The sequence below is a fragment of the Ixodes scapularis genome, unplaced genomic scaffold, assembly GCF_016920785.2.
Source record: "Ixodes scapularis isolate PalLabHiFi unplaced genomic scaffold, ASM1692078v2 PGA_scaffold4__175_contigs__length_147842914, whole genome shotgun sequence".
Classification (NCBI taxonomy): domain Eukaryota; kingdom Metazoa; phylum Arthropoda; class Arachnida; order Ixodida; family Ixodidae; genus Ixodes; species Ixodes scapularis.
Window position 1 is genome coordinate 144,715,931 of NW_024609879.1, and position 15,544 is coordinate 144,731,474.

Here is a 15,544-nt window from a genome sequence, read left to right on the forward strand (position 1 = left end):
AAAGGTGACTTGGGAAAAAAGCTGTAAAAACAGCTTGACGAGCCCCAAACCACCTACACCAGCAGTCGCGATGCAGGCACTAAAGATTTATACAAAATTGAAACATGACATGTGTACTACATGTTTGAACAACTTTACAAAGAAAGAACTGACGCTAAACAAGATAAGTAGCATATTGATACAGTTTACACAATAGTGAATACACACACAGAACGTTAAACACCACTGAAATAAACGCGAAAGAAACCATCGATTCAAAAGATTTTAGCGCTTATCACGGACAATTTGGCTCGAAATAAACATTTGAAATAAACATTTCTCGTAAGATGCTCACCGATATATTGCTAAGCTCAATGCCTTGCCTACTAAGCTGGTTAAGGGTAGAGGGCAAAGTATATTTTAAACTTTGGTGGCCGTAGTTTGTTCTAAAAAAGGGTACTTCCCAAGGTTCTTTAATTCGTGTTGGGTACCTATAAATTTTTTCTGTTAGCTTCGCTAAGTTTTTAAGGTGACATTGGGATAAATTTGTTTCTATTTTATACCTTGCACATAAACGATATTTATATAAATCAAAAATTTTCATCACACCAATCTTACAAAAAAGATCATCGGTTGGATGTTCTAGTGGCACATTAGAGATACTTCTTAATATCTTTTTTTGTAGCATAAGGATTTTGTGGAGGTTGGTATAGGTAGTAGTGCCCCATATGAGTTGACCATAATTTAAATGTGAATAAAATAATGAATTATATAATATTAACTTTGTTCTAAGTGGTAGGATGTGTTTATGACGGTATAGAATACCGACGATGCTAGATAACTTTGATATGATTAATATGGTCGTCCCATAACAAGTTTTCTTGAAAAATAACGCCCAAAGTTTTAAACGCGGGAAAAATTTCTATTTGAGAAGAATTTATAAAAATATCCTTGGTAATATTAATATGTTTATTCTTAGGTCGGAATATAACTGCCTTTGTCTTACCGGCGTTTATTTTTAATGCATTATGTCTACTCCATCTATTAAGCTTTTCTAGTGTTTCGTTCGCGTTATCAATGAGCTCCGACACATCATTACCATCAAACAATAGGCTTGCATCATCTGCATAAATAAAAAATTGAGTTAAGTGACTAATATTTACGATATCATTTATATATACATTGAATAAGAATGGCCCGAGAATGCTTCCCTGCGGAACCCCCGATTCAATCGGTTTTATTTCAGATGAGTGCCCGTTTATATGAACATACTGTCTGCGGGAAGATAAATATGAACGTAGAAGTTTTGATACATGACCACGGAATCCATACATATCTAATTTCTTTAGTAGCAAATTATGATCTAGATAGTCGAACGCTTTAGTGAAATCTACAAATAAGCCGAGAGTGAGTTTCTTTTGTTCAAAATTTCTAAGTATATGTTCTTTTTGCGCAAGGAGAGCAAGTTCTGTGGATCGATGCTTTCGAAAACCAAACTGCGACGAGCTAATCAAGTCATGATTATCAGCAAATGTTGTCATTCGAAGTAGTATAACCTTTTCCAAACCCTTAGAGAAAACAGGAAGGATTGAAACAGGTCGATAATTGCCCAGTTCGTTTTTATTTCCTTTTTTATATAACACTGTTACCTTCGCTAGTTGCATTTGACAAGGAAACACACCGTTTATGAAACAGAGATTGAATATCTGTGCTAAGGGAAGAGAAATAAGATCAATTACGTATTTAACTGGTTTGATCTGCAATCCATCGGAGTCGCAACTTTGGCTATTTTTTAGTACATTAAAGACAGATATTAGCTCTGAAGCCGTAACAGGCATAAGAAACATAGATTCATTATTTCGAGCATTAATATATTTGCAAGCATCTGACTCTGGACGTTCTTTAACTAGATTTACATAATAGTCATTAAACGCATTTGACAATGCTTGTCCTGACAGCTCTTGATCATTGTGGCTGATCTTTAAAACGCTTCGTGGCGCACGAACGACCCAACACAGAGTTTAGTTTTTTCCACATAACGTCGACTCTGTTATTACAAGAAAGAAAAAAGTCACAAAAATAAATTTTCTTTGCATTTTGGAGTTCTTTGTTTAATTGGTTTCGATAACGTTTAAATACTATTAGTTGTTCCATTGATTTTGTTTTTACAAATTTTTGAAACAACGCGTTTTTAGTACGAATTTTTGTGCGCAATTGTTTTGTAATCCACGGTTTACGACTTTTCCTATGGGTGCTTAATTTTTTATATGGAAAGCAGCTTTCATATATTTTTTTGAATTTGTTCAAGAACAAATCATATGCTTTATGTGCGTTCATTTCATGAAGGACATCGTCCCAATCCACACAAGATAGTTTTTGTCTGAATTCGTTCATGCTATCAGGCGTTATATTTTGAAACTGTATAGCTAACTGATCATTATATTTTATGTTTATTGTTTGATTTTTCTTTATACACAAAAATATACACAAGTGATCGCTTATATCAACTATCACTACGCCAGATTTGATATATGATGTATCGTAGCTTGTAATGAATAGATCTAATAATGTCGATGATTCCGTTGTAATTCTTGTAGCAGTATTTATCATATTTTCACATCCATTTGATTTAATTAACGCATCAAATTGTAATTTACATGTCGTATCAAGTAGCATATTAACATTAAAATCGCCTCCCAAAATTACGTTGCATTTATTTTCATTCGCGAACTCAAAAAAAGACTCTAAGTAAGCAAAAAAGGAAGACAAGTTCCCACTTGGTGGGCGATAACAGACAGCTATAATGCTCTCTCCTATCAGTAAAGACAGCATCTCGTAGTCATTGTGAACGCAGCAATAATCAGATAGCATCTCACAGGAAATGTCAGCCTTTACTATTAGGGCAACGCCCCGCCACGACATTCTGTGCGGTTTAAAAAGTAACTGTTGTACATTGGTAGATTTAAAACGTTAGTATTGTCCGTGAACCACGTCTCTGAAAGCATAATTATATCAAACAAAAATTCGAACTGATCAAAGAATAACTCAAGCTCATCTGTTTTATTTCGCGCTGATCGAGCGTTCAGATGAAAGCATTTAAGAGAATCGATATACTCGTTTCCTAAAAAAGATTTCACATTCGAAGGAAGAAAATAATCACTGGACATAAAGTTCCGTTTATTCAACACACTATCCGTGCCATCCATTTAAAAAAAAAAAAAGACTAACATCTTAAAACTGAGTGCGTGTCACATGAGGCATCACACCAGCTTCTCTAAGTCATCCAAAGACCTGATCACGTGCACTTGCTCGTGATCCTTCTTGCGCACAAGGACGTGGCCGTTTTTGTACCAGACGTACCGATAGTTCGTTGTTTTGGCCCATTCTTTTGTCTCCCAAAGAAGGGCTCGGTCTTGTTTGGTGAGATTTTCTTGAATGTAAGCATCGTCTTTTGATTTCCTTAGAATCTGCCGTTTACTGAGCCATTCATCTCTGATTGTCTGATGAGCGAAGCGAACAATGATGCCTGGTATTTTATCTGCTCGAGATGATAAGCGATGGATAGCGGCCACTTCGTTGAGATCTAAGTCTGGCACTTCAAGTTTTTTGCAACCTCATTCACTTTGGCAAGCAAATCCTCGTTGTCAGTCTTAGGAATTCCGTGAATTTCTAGATTTTGTTTTCGGCTTCGCCGTTCCAGTTCGTTCACTTCCTGCCTAAGCCTTTTTATTTCCCCGCCGGAGTCTGTTTGTTCCAGAGTTTCTACTCGTTTCTTCAGAAGTTTTGTCTCTCTTTTCTGCTCAGCAAGGTCCTTGAGCACTTCGTCGTACTTGTCCGACATTACCTGCATCGATCTTTCTATGCCACTCACGGTTTCTTTTAGGCACATTAAACTATCTAGTTTTCCATTGATGGAGGCCAACATGACAGCTAAGTTAAGTTCGCTTTCCTCCTTGGCACCCTGACTTTCACCTCGGGATTTTACAACTTTGCACGTTGGGCACCGCCATATCTTACGTAAGGCACTGCCTTTTGCCCTAAAAGTCGCTTCGGAGATGCCGGAGCAGGGACTAAGGTGATACGCGTATCCGCAATCCAAGCATGTTAACCCTGAATCAATATCTGACACTTCCCTATTACACTTTGGACAAATATCAGCCATGCTTCAGCTATTGAAAGTAGACAGTGTCAGCAGCGGCAGCAGCGGCATGCACCAACAAGGTATGGACGTAGTAAAAAAATTAACCAACCTGCAACGATAGCAGTCACGATAAGTCTTGCAGTTCGGTGCGCTGCCGCCACTGCTGTGAGCCGCACAAGGGGGAAGCAGTTCTTTTTCACTTCGGCGGCTAGTGACGCAGTCTTGTGACGTGGACCAACCGCAGCCTGTCGACGAGAGCACTTGCAGAGGCGATCGCTGCACTTTTTTGACGTTGATGAACGGCCCGTGCTCCCTGTATGACGAGGCCTGCAACGACAGCAGTCACACGGCGTCCAGGCCAGGCCTATCGTCTATGTAGCAGAGGACGCCACTGCAGCCATGCAGAATTCTTGTCATCAGCTGCTGGAACGCAGCTGGGGCCGATGCAAGTCCAAAGCAGATTCTCTTAAAACGGAAGAGTTCCTATGGGTTATAAATGCCGTGAGGTCTCTACTGTCTGGGTGAAGCAGGACTTGGTGATATGCAGCTGCCAGGTCCAGTTTGGAGAAGTGACGGGCTCCACTGAGGGCGTGCAGCAGTTCTTCCGTATGCGGCAAGGGAAAGTTGTCGACGACTACGGCCTTGTTGGGTTCTCTGAGGTCGACGCAACGACGGATGCTGCCGTCTTTCTTGTGGACGACGACGACTGCGGAGACCCATTTGGATGCGCTGATTCTTTCGATGATGTCGGCAGCTTCAAGACGCTTCAGCTCGTCGGTGACTTGCTGCCGCAGAGTAAGTGGTAGACACCTCAACTTCAGCGCGACTGGAACAACAGACTGCTTGATCTTGACCTTGTGCTGCACTCCCTTGGCAAGTCCCAAACCCGGTGAGAAAAGGTGACCAAACTCTGTCCAGAGGGACGCTGGTAGACCAGGGCTTGGAGCAACCAGGGTCGGCTTCACGGTGCCTGAAGGACAACTGGAAGGTGTGGAGGCAAGCGTGGCTGCTCTCGGTTCTGCAGTGGTGTACAAACAGCGAAGTTCGGCGCCCAAAATCTGAAGACCCAGAACTTTTACGGCGTCCAGGCCTAGAAGCGATGTTCCACTGGGCGTGACGTAGAAGGTCAGCAGGGCCTCTTCTTTCTTGAGAGCGACACGTGCACAGAAGGAACCACACACAGGAATCCTCTGCCGTGAAAAGTCCAGCAGGGTAACTCGCGGGCTGCTCAGCTGTACTTTGTTCTGGAACAGGCTCCGGAAATGCTCCTCCCCGATGATGGAGACAGCAGAGCCGGTGTCAACGAGGAACGTCACGACACGCGGCGGCGACGTCGAAGCAAGTGGCGTCACGCGGACGTCGACGTAGACTCCTGTACGCTTGTCGGTGTGAACTGGAAGAATGCTAAAAACGCTCGCTGCATCCTCGTCCGGCACCACTTCATGAACTCGAGCTGAACTTCTCCCTCGGTTGTGGCAGGCGCGTCGACAGACTTTCTGGAAATGGCCGCGGCGTCCGCATCCGAAGCAGGTACGGCCACGTGCGGGGCAGCGAGACGAGTCGCACGCTGATGTGCCGCAGTTTCCACATGCAGCGGATCCGTTGGGGCCGGAGTACGGAACGACGCTGGCGGAGTTTCGTGACGCTGGCGTGCGTGAAGGGCGCGTGCACGGCGAACCGCGTGAGCGGCTGTCAGAACGACGGCTCCCTCGACCGTTGCGTCTGGTTAACTTCCGTCCCCGTGGAGCTTGCGACGTGACGCGACGGATAGGGTTTACGAGGGCTTCAGACTCACGTGCAGCCTGCTCGCGAAGCTGCGCAATTTCCACTGCGCGGTCGAAAGTCAGCGTGTGTCCTTCGAGGAGCAGTCTCTCACGCAGACGCGGGCACGTGACGCCGGCGACGAACTGGTCGCACATGTTTTCGTCGGCTTGAGCGGCGAAGTTGCAGGACGCTGACAGTTCGCGGAGCGCAAGGGCAAAGTCCGCTGCTGGCTCACCGGAAAGTTGACGACGCTCGCGGAACCGTTGTCGTTCCACGCGGACGTTGCAGCGGGCAGCGAAGTGGCGTGTTAGGGTTAGGATGGCGGCGTCGTACGGGTCTGGCTTGTCTGGCCTGCTGCTCTTTCCTGCCTCGTCGGCTGTTGCGGCGGCGGCTGGCGAGTTCGGCGTCGGCTGCGGAAGCGCGTCAAAAATGCGCTGTCCTTCTGGTCCCAGGCAGTGCAGGAGCAGGGCTTGCCGACGTGCCGGGGCAGCTCGTTGGCGCCGGAGGCGAGCAGAAAGTTCTCAAAAAGTCGTAACCAGCGGGACCATGGCACAGCTGGTGTGCCGGGCGTGGCGAGAAAGGGGCGGAGGCGCAAGTCCCGTGACGTTCATCCTCGTCGCCAGTTGTAGTGTTCTGGGCCGGACGGCCGCGGAAGGGGAGAAACCCAGACAAGAACCAGACTGTGTGCCGATCCGGAAGAGAATGAATTTTACTTGTCTGAGTTGTCTCGTGCCGTGCTGTACATAGACAAGGTGGTGGCGCCATCTCGTAGAAGGCGCTACAACTACGACTCGTCACTGGGTGTCGCTGTACGACACTACAAACACATAAACAATTTTACGTTTTTACGTTGCACAATGTGGTAATGATTGTGATAACAGTTTTTTTATTTTGTGGCTGGCCGTAAGATAGTGTTTTGGCGCTCATGGTTTAATGGGATTTCGTTAGTACTACTAACATAACTGAAGTGTTATTGGTACCTTGGTATATGCTGCACTATACTTTAGCAATTGGCGATGACAATTGTTTGCAATCCCTCGCCGAAACGGTTGCACTATGTACACACGTGAGACCATTTTACTGCAGTTGTGAGGTGAACACACTAGGAATATTATAGGAGTATCCAGCTTTTTATTATCTAAACGCTGTATGCAATTCATTGACTAGATCTTAAATAACATACACCTCATATTGCTTTCCAAGGTAGCAGCATTGAAGCTTCCATAGTTAGTGCTTTGACGACCATAATTTGGGTGTGTATAAAGACGTTGTTTTAACGATCCCCCTCATTTTCGAATTATATCAAATTTTTTATCGTTCATGACATTCCCCTTTGTTACCACTACAATTGTCGCGTTTTGACGGGGTAGCAGACATAAAAGACCGGAGGACCATGAAGACGATTTTTACTCTAAGGACCGAGCAACCAGAAACAAAACCTCTCGTGCTATTCCAAAAGACACGTGTCATAGGGAGCGACAACGAAGACAAACACGCGCGCCGCCACTATAGGTCCAGTAGCGCGCCCCTGGCGGTAGCTACACAACGCTACTCCCTTTTTAACTACGAGGTAGCTCCAACGGTGGTCTTACACAAAAGTCAGAAGTGTGCTTGATATCTATCAGGCAGACGTCGTTCTCTCAACGGGTAACGTCCTTCTGAAACGGATGGGTCTGTAGGAGGCACGGACGGCCGTTTCCGAACGGCGGGAGGCTGCTGTGGCCCAGGTCCTTGTTCCGTAATCTGGACGCTTGGTTCGTTTGGCGGGTAGACCAGGAACCCCTCAGTGTCGTCCCTGTTTGACGTTACTGGCTTTGCCGTCGGCCGCTTTTGACTCAGAAGTTGGTCCACATGCCGACGCTAGATGAACTTGCCTCGAGGTGTAGTAATCTGGGCTTGGTAAGATACCAGACCTGTCTTCTTCAGGACGGTGCCACGTAGCCACCTCGGCGAACCCCTGTAGTTTCGCACTAGGACATAATCATCAGGGCACAAATCTTCTCTGCTTGACCTCCTCTGTTTACTTTGCATAAATTGCTTGTGCATCACTTTCCCCTCTACCGTAGGCTTGATTACAGCCAGCCTGGTACGCAGTCTTCTACTCATCAATAAGTTTGCTGAAGTCTTTCCTTTTGTGGAATGTGGAGTATTCCGGTACTCCAACAAAAAGTGTTGCAGAGCTTCTCCGAGAGACTTACCAGCGGTTGACTTGCGTAGTGCATATTTTAGAGTTTGCACAAAACGTTCTGCCAGGCCGTTTGTGCTCGGGTGATACGGGGCGCTTACGACATGTCGAATTCCGGCGTCCCTCATGAACGCCTCGAATTCCTCTGACAGCAGCTGCGGCCCATTTTCTGAGACAACTTTTTTTTGGAATTCCGAATGTGCAGAAACGTTCATGCAGGCAATTCACTGTGCGCTCGGTTGTCGTATTCTGCATGATGAACACCTCTGGCCACTTTGAGTGAGCATCCACCACTACTAGGAACATGTTTCCGCGAAACGTTTCCTTCTTCACACGAACTCCGCGCTCTGACAGCCGCTTTAAAACGGCTTCCAGATTAATATAATGCTCTTCCGGTGTTCTGCCGGTGATAAGGGCGTCATCCAAGTAGCCACTGACGCCTTTCAAATCTTTCAGTATTGTGTTCATAATCCTCTGATATATGGCTGGAGCTGGGGAGATTCCGAACGGTAATCTGTTTACGGCAAACCGTCCTTTGTGTGTGTTCAGGTTTAGGTGCCTCCTCGACTTCCCAGCCAACACGACCTGGTGGTAGGCACGGTTTAGGTCAATCTTCGAGAACTCCTGGCCTCCCGTAAGTGCTGCGAACAGGTCGTCGACCCTCGGGAGCGGATACTGGTCAATATCAAGGCAAGGGTTTAGGGTGGTTTTGTAGTCGCCGCGCAACTTTATTACGCCGTCCTTCTTCACAAGTGGTCAACTTGCGTCGCATATTCAATCGTCGTAACTGGTGATATGATGACCATGTCCTGCATTTTCTTTAGTTCAGTCTCGACAACAGGTTTTAGGTCAAACGGCACATTTCTTGCCTTGAGGAATTTCGGTACGCTGTCTAGTTTAAGCGATAGCTCCACCTTTTCCTCGGTAATAGTCCCCAGTTCGTTCTTGAACAGATCCTGGTACTTGTCAAAAAGTGCACCCAGTTTTGTGTCTCGCTCACAAAACGCCTAAACTTCCGACGTGGTTACTCTGTTGAGTTTGAAAATTCGATGCCAGTTCAATCGGATGGCTTACAGTCACTGTCGGCCAAGCAGGGGCGGTCCTTTTTCTCTTGTGAGGTAGATGGGAAGCTCGGCCCTCTGCTGTCCATACTGCACTTTGACGTGAGCAACACCGACAGGCTGGACGATGTCTCCTTTGAACGTGCGTAGCTTAAGTGGCGTTGCCATGATCTTGGTTGAAGAATATAGCTGACGAAACTCCTGCAATGACATTAAAGAAACAGTCGCCCCTGAGTCCAATCCCATTTCCAAGGCAACTTCGTGCACTTGTATCGTAATGTAATTCGGTTCCAGACCAGACTTAGCCATTTCGTTCATGCTAACTGGTGCTTGAACAGGAACCAATGTCTTCATCGTTTTACGCGGCATCCACTTCTGTTTTTTAGAGCGCAGCTCTTAGGCGCCCGTTTCCGGCTTGAGCGGCGTCGGCGTCGCCGTCGCCGTCGGCGTAACCAAGGTCACCCCAAGGTCACGTGACCCCCCGAGATCACGTGGCCCCCTCCCCGAGGTCACGTGACCCCCCCTCCCCCTCCCCCCCCCGAAGCCATGCGACCCCCCCCCCCCCCCCGAGGTCACGTGACCCCCTCCCCCCGAGATCAGGTGACCCCCCGGAGCATATTAAAGAATGAGGGGAAGAGGAGGAGAAGGAGGAGGAGGGGTCTACCCTCCCCTCAGTCCCCTTCCCTCCTCCTCCTCAAGAGCTGCGCTCCGATTCGGCGTTACAGGGAGTTGTAAACGGCTTTCACTTTTTTTGTTTTTTTGTCAGCATGACACACTTGTTGAATATGACCCTTCTTGTTACACTTGAAACAGATATCCGCAATACGCGGACATATCCGACTGGCATGTTTGGCTGAGCCACAACGATAACAGTCTCGCTGTGTCACGTCCGAATCCGCGACGGCCTCCACTTTGTGTACTTCCAACACACCAGGTTCCGACGCATGTGTTCCTGCTGCATTCTTTCGCGCTGCTTACGTGGCCAGTGCTCTCCCGGCGGCTTTCTGAAATGTTAGCTTGTTGGCTTCTGTGAACAACATACGCTAAATGTGCTCTCTTCGTAGACCGTGCACAAAGCGATCCCTCAAGGACTGGTCCAAAGAGGCTTCAAAGTCGCACGTTTGTGTCAGGTTACGTAATTCTGCAACGAACGTTGCTACAGACTCGTTCTCGAGGTCCATTCTTCTGTGAAAGTTTGCACGCTTGCTGATAACCGATGGTTTCGGTGCCAGGTGGCCCCCAAAGGTCTTTTTAAGCTGGTTGAACGTTTTTGTTGCCGGCAACTCTGGCGTCGTCAACGGCTTAACAAGACTGTATGTTTTCGAGCCTATGAGACTCAGAAATTCGTGTACCTTGTCGTCTTCGGCGATTTTGTTGAAAAGAAGGAACAATGTATATCGTTCCTCATACGACGGCCAGTCGCAATTCGATTCATCGAAAAGTACGATGAAGCCCAGTCGAGCGAAGAGTTGCGCAACTTCTCCCGTCGCTACTGGGTCATCTGTTGCCATGTCGGCTTCCGCGCAGGTCAGAAAAGCTTCCTCTTCGCCAAGTTGTCATGTTTTGACGGGGCAGCAGACATAAAAGACCGGAGGACCATGAAAACGATATTTACTCTGAGGACCGAGTAACCAGGAACAGAAGCTCTCGTACTATTCCAAAGGGCACGTGTCATAGAGGGCGACAAAGAAGACAAACACGCACGCCGCCACCATAAGTTCAGTAGCGCGCGCCTCGCGGTAACTACTCAAAAACAATAATAGTGCTTGTCTGAATATAGACGCTTTACACACGCGCCAGATTGAGCCGCCATAGCCGCCCTTCTCTTGTATTACCGAGACGCCGAGCCACTGAAGCGGGCGTTGACGGGTCTTTACAAGGGCCTATGCTGGGCACAAGAACACAGTAGCATCTAAAATGGCAATAACCTGTCCTGCTGTGGTAATGATGAAGTGAAGCGAACGGAATAAGGGGGAACAAAAACTGAAGGTCAGTTATGGCGGCGCCCATGCACAGCTGCTGTAAAGCGTCTATAAAAATTGCGAATCCCTGTTTTAATTCAAATCTTCGTTTGAAACTCCAGTATGTTCTATTTTTGTGTCTTTCTTACCTGATAACAAACCGAATCATAGCTTGGCAGCACTGTGATAGGCGATATATATTTTCGTTATGTGGGCCGCCGACTCTTCTGCTCATTAGAAAGCCCTCTTTCTCCGGACAATGTTGTGACCCTGGAGCGCCTCGTAAATAATATGGTGCTGGTTCCCCGTCGTGAGGGCAGCCAAGCCTACGAAGAAACATATTACACAACCTCGTTCATGCTGACAAAAAAAAAAAGACCGCTAAAGGCACAAAGTATTGAGCTCTAACCACACACAACATGGCGTATAGCTACCGTTGGAGCAGAGTTTTCACGGTATGCAACATAAGGTTTCACATAAAAGGTGACCACCCTACATATAATATTTGAGCCTCAAATGAAGCAAGAAATATTGGCTTCCAAAGTTACTTTCTCTTTTTTTACTTAACGTTACGCAGTTCGTTTTCTAAACTAAGAAGAGTTTCTTTAACTTTTTTTGTGCTGCAACAGTTTCGGACGTGCAGGACTAAAACAAGTTTTTCTCCTAAACTCCGTCTCACCCTAGGATGGAATAGGGCCCTAAGGCTGGCGGGCAGAGCACTACAACAGAAAGCTTGCATCCGCATTGCAAAAGAGTCAGCGAGAGTCATTCAAATACACAAAGCACGAAGAGCACGAATTTTACGCAAGACGCGTGTTGGCGCACTGATACGAACGGCAGAGCAAATACACCGCATGTTTTTTCAACAGACTCGTGATTGGACCCGGCGGCCTGAAGCAATGATATACTCCGGCCATCGTAGGATGAGACGGAGTATCCCACAACTACTCTTCTGACTGCGTAAAAAAGCAATGCGCCGAGAAACTGAGGGAGAGGAGGAGTGCCCCTCGCACTCTCGACTCCTCCTCTCCCTCAGTTTTTTGGCGCATTGCTAGTGTTAAAACATCTTGGAGACTTTTCGAGCATACAGAGCATTCGTTGTGACTTACGCGTGTGCGAGTTCATGTGCCATGGTGGTAACTCCTATCAGAGAGAAGCCATCATCTTGCACTACCCCTACTTTAGAGGCCGTGCATGGGGACCCCACAAATGCAAAACCTGAAGAGAGTGTAAGCATAGCTTGTATACAGGCTGTGTGATTTACGATCAATCAAACTTATTTAAAAGGGGGCGAGAGTTAGGCGTTTGAGGTTTTTACCATCCATGTATCAGGTCCGGCGGAGATTAAAAGAGGGGATAATTGTCATGATAAATTGACTAATCAACTAAAATTTGTCAATTAACTTTTTAATAATTAGCTTTTTGTGTAGTCTTGACCTTGCAGAATTAATGGCAATTACCATTAGATGATACACCGCTTCGAAGGCTTTGCAAAGATGTAATGGTTTTTAGGTACTATTCAATGCATTTTCGCCTGTTTTGGGCCGATTTAAACAATGAGATAAATACAAAGCGCCGCAGGCACTGCACATATTCATGCTTGGAAGTGTGACGTCACCGTTTCAATTATGTCTACACTATCTCGGGTGTGTGTGCTTGCTCGATGCTCCGACAGCACAAATGACGACGTGACTGAAACAGCCATGTCATTAGTCTAACAGACATTGCGACAATAGCTTGCTGCTTTTTTTACGCGCACTTTTTAAATTAGGCGAAAGCACAAAACTTAATCCAGTAACATTTAAATAAAAACGTTAGCTTTTTGAAAAATTTTGAAATGGTCTGTCCTTTAATATTACTTGTCTTTAGTACTGCATTTGCATAATAACAAATCAAACCAAAACAAATATTATTTATATTTAAATAACACTGTGAATGGGAAACATATAAAGTTTGTCGATTACTATAAATGCAACGACAATACGTTTAAGCGAAATTTGACCAACAAGTTGATCAAATTGATAGCAAGGGTAAATGTAATTTTTTTACGCTAGGCGTTCTCTTAAATTTTCAGATATCGAGACAAAGACTGGCATATAAAATCTAATTAGACCAATGCTGGAGTACGCTAACTCTGTTTGGTTTCCCCACACAAGAGACGGGTTTCGCAGACTTGAAGGCGGTCTAAAGCAAGCTCTTAGGTTCATCTTGAACGGATTTAGAAATCGGACTTCTGGGACGCACATCTTTAGAGGCGCCATTATAAAGGCGTCGGAAACTACAGCAAGAATTAATAGATTGAAATGTCCGTAGTTCTTTATTTTCGGCAAGTATATTCAGATTGAACAGTACGTCACTTTTTTTATCGACCGGATTGGTAAGGATCAAGGGTATTCTCACAAATGAAGGCGACGAGAGGATGAACAGTGAACCGAAAATAAAGGTTTAATCGGCGAACTTGTGCCAAACAAAATAATTAACGAGCTTCCAGGCAGCAAAAACGCGGGCGGCGATTTGGCGACGTAGCAGCAAGCGAGAGCGAGACTGACTAGAAAAGATCCCGCGCAGCGTTTTATATAGTGTGCGTGACTATCTTAAAAAAATTCCGGCAAAGCAGCTTCGAGCGTTGCGCGCTCGGGGCGATGATGAACAGGCACTTTCGAGAACAAGAAACTAAGACGATATGATAAAAGTTACGCCCTGATAAGAATTAACGTGAATCTTCTAGAATACTGTGTTGCTCGGCCCTGTGCGCGGCAATATCAATTCAGTTCAAGGTACAGATTTAAACATAACGTTTTAAAGCATTCATTTTCTCCTGGGTCAATTCAAGATTGAAATTCACTGTGAAATTAAATTGTCACACTTTTATCACTCACCCTTTTGATAACTTGTTTCATCAGATATATGTTTAGGCCGCATTTTGTGTGTTCATGCATTGTGTATCTCCAAAAACTTCCACTCCTGCTAAGGTTTTTGGCTGAGAACCGAATTATTATTTAAATTATAAAAACATTTTATTTAACATATTTAAGTCGATTCGACAACCTACCTGACGATAGTCCCTATATCTGATGAGGCCCGTATTTGATAAATACCGGCTATCGACTAATTTTCGCCCTGCTTCAAAAAAATGTTAGGATAAAAACTATTCACCCTGCATAATAAAGCAGCAAACATTCTCAGCACAATAATAGGGTCAGTAAGTTTGAGCATTAAGCGGGCATCTGTCATGCGGCAGGGTGTAGCGAATATCCTATCGATCTAGGTGTTTTGGGATGAACTATTTATAGCGCGACCCTGCATGATTGGCGATGTCTGCGACCAAAAGCGTGTCTGTAACCGATTTTCCACGATTAGGCAAATTCTCCTTACGATGTATCTAGTAAAATACGATTTCATAAAACGTAAATACGACTAATATGTCAAATTATCAACTTTGATGCTGTTGTTTTAACAATGTCATGACGTCAGGCTTCCACTGCCTTTTTCATAAGCCCGATATCAGGCCTGTCGTTAGCAACTGATAATAAGTAGTCAGGATCACAACTCCGAAGGTCACGGTGGGGTAAATCCTGGTTGTGAAGTCGCGGAGAGGAGCCATAAAAAGGGAATTACCGAAGACATCTTAGGGCTAATACATACGCGGCTAAAGTGGGGATGACTTGGTGCAACAAAGAAGTTTATTAATAGAAACCACTATTTTATTATTATGCGATCGAGTGCTGTTCGTTTGTCCTACAAATATCCATGTAAAAAGAATGTGTATGCTATCTAAAACGTTCACTCCTCTTCACCGGCCGCACAACTGAGGATGTGCTACGCTCGTATTCATTATCAGGAAAATGGTTAGACTGACAGTGCGTTGTCATCTTTGAAGCACAAAAGTAGTGAACTTCACTGGGTACTACTCTACGTGTTTTGGTTAAATGAGTCACCAAAAAAGATCCCTTTCTTTAGTTTCTGTTTTTTTTTATATTTGTAATGACTGAGAAATGGACGCAACATGTTGTACCGCCATGAGCATCGAGAGGTGCTCATGGCGGTACACAACATGTGAACATGTCTTGTGATATATTCTCGCCCCACCCCCCACCAAAAAAAAAAAAGAGAAAAAAAAAGAAAAAAAACGTCGACAAGATGGCACTCGGCAAACCGTGTTGTGGTTGGCTAAAAAATATCCAACACCCCCTGTAGCGCAGGGGCGGGTGCCTAAATAAATCTAATTGTCTTCCAAACTGCGCACCCTCTCGACCAATATGCGTGATACCCCTTGCCATGTTGTCAAATAGGCTTGACAAGATAGACTGCGTCCATTCCCGCTCATTTGGATTATTTCAAACTTGAGTAGTGACGCGCTAAAGCAATCTAGAAGCGCTCCATGCACGCGCCTTTAGTATGATAAATATTAGCACGCGCTCGCACGCTGTAGTAGCTACTATACTCTGTTTCA

The 15,544-nt window shown here is 45.4% G+C and overlaps 1 pseudogene; it reads right to left on the minus strand.

Annotated features, from left to right (window-relative positions):
* Positions 1–5,468: 5,468 nt before the first annotated feature.
* Positions 5,469–6,649, minus strand: LOC120840485 (annotated as a pseudogene).
* Between the last annotated feature and the right edge of the window lie 8,895 nt (positions 6,650–15,544).